Source organism: Eriocheir sinensis, chromosome 58 (assembly GCF_024679095.1).
Source record: "Eriocheir sinensis breed Jianghai 21 chromosome 58, ASM2467909v1, whole genome shotgun sequence".
Classification (NCBI taxonomy): Eukaryota; Metazoa; Arthropoda; class Malacostraca; order Decapoda; family Varunidae; genus Eriocheir; species Eriocheir sinensis.
Window position 1 is genome coordinate 1,913,238 of NC_066566.1, and position 1,257 is coordinate 1,914,494.

At 35.2% G+C, this 1,257-nt stretch overlaps 1 non-coding gene across 1 annotated transcript; it reads left to right on the forward strand.

Moving 5' to 3' along the window:
- The first annotated feature begins 574 nt into the window (after positions 1-574).
- Trnas-aga (transfer RNA serine (anticodon AGA)) lies at positions 575-656 on the forward strand. Its single transcript has one exon. It is a non-coding gene; the product is annotated as a tRNA-Ser (tRNA).
- The last annotated feature ends 601 nt before the right edge of the window (positions 657-1,257 follow it).

The window sequence follows — 1,257 nt, forward strand, 5'->3', positions numbered from 1 at the left end:
ATTCTCCATCCCCTCCATCACCTGGACTACTCTCCTTCCCTCCCTCTCTCTCTCCCCCTTTCTCCCTCTCTGCTGGTCTCGCTCTCTCTCTCCTGAAGGTGGTCGTAGAAAAGATCATCAACAAGGACGCGCTAAAACCAAGACGAAAAAAGACTGTGTAGGATGCTATATAGGAAACGTGGCGGGTGGTGGTATTATTATTGTTATTATTATTATTATTATTATTATTATTATTATTATTATTATTATTATTATTATTATTATTATTATTATTATTATTATTATTATTATTATTATTATTATTATTATTATTATTATTATTATTATTATACCACCAATATTTTTGCAACAACAACAAAAACAACAACAAAAACAACAACAACAACTACTACTACTACTACTACTACTACTACTACTACTACTACTACTACTACTACTACTACTACTACTACTACTACTACTACTACTACTACTACTCCTACGTGACAGTTATGGCCAAATTTAGATTGTTTTGCGTTTCGATAAGATTAGATTAAAACAGACTTATTAAGGTTAGGATTGCTAAGTTAACCAAGCAGTGATGGCCGAGTGGTTAAGGCGTCTGACTAGAAATCAGATGGGATCTTCCCGCGTAGGTTCGAATCCTACTCACTGCGAAGTTGAGGAGATATTTTTTTCGTCGCTCGGGGCCAGTGGGTGACTTCCTTGACCATGTTTAAATAGGTCGGTGGGCTGGTGCGTGACCCTTTGTGACCCTTTCTGAAGTGTACCGAGGGGGAGCCATATGGTACGACATTTATTTTACCCGAGTCTCACCTGTTTTCTGCCGCGTTGCTCAATTTACAGGTGAACTTTTGTGTAATAATGGCATTGATAGTGACGATGGTAATAATAATAATAATATCAATGATGATAATATTAATAATAGTAATAATAATGATAATAATAGTAATAATAACAATGAAAATAATAATATAATAGAATAAGATGAGAAGCAGGAAGGATAACGTCCGTGGTAGTGGCAATAATAGCAATAATAATGCTAATAATAACAATAATGACAATAAGGATAACAATAACAACGGCTTATTTACAAAAGTGCCGCAGCAAGGCTTAAAAAAAACATGCAGTAAGGGAAGTATAAAAGTTGCCTTTCTACATCTATGAAAAATTGTTATGTAATATTTAATCTGGTGTGTGTGTGTGTGTGTGTGTGTGTGTGTGTGTGTGTGTGTGTGTGTGTGTGTGTCGTCGGGA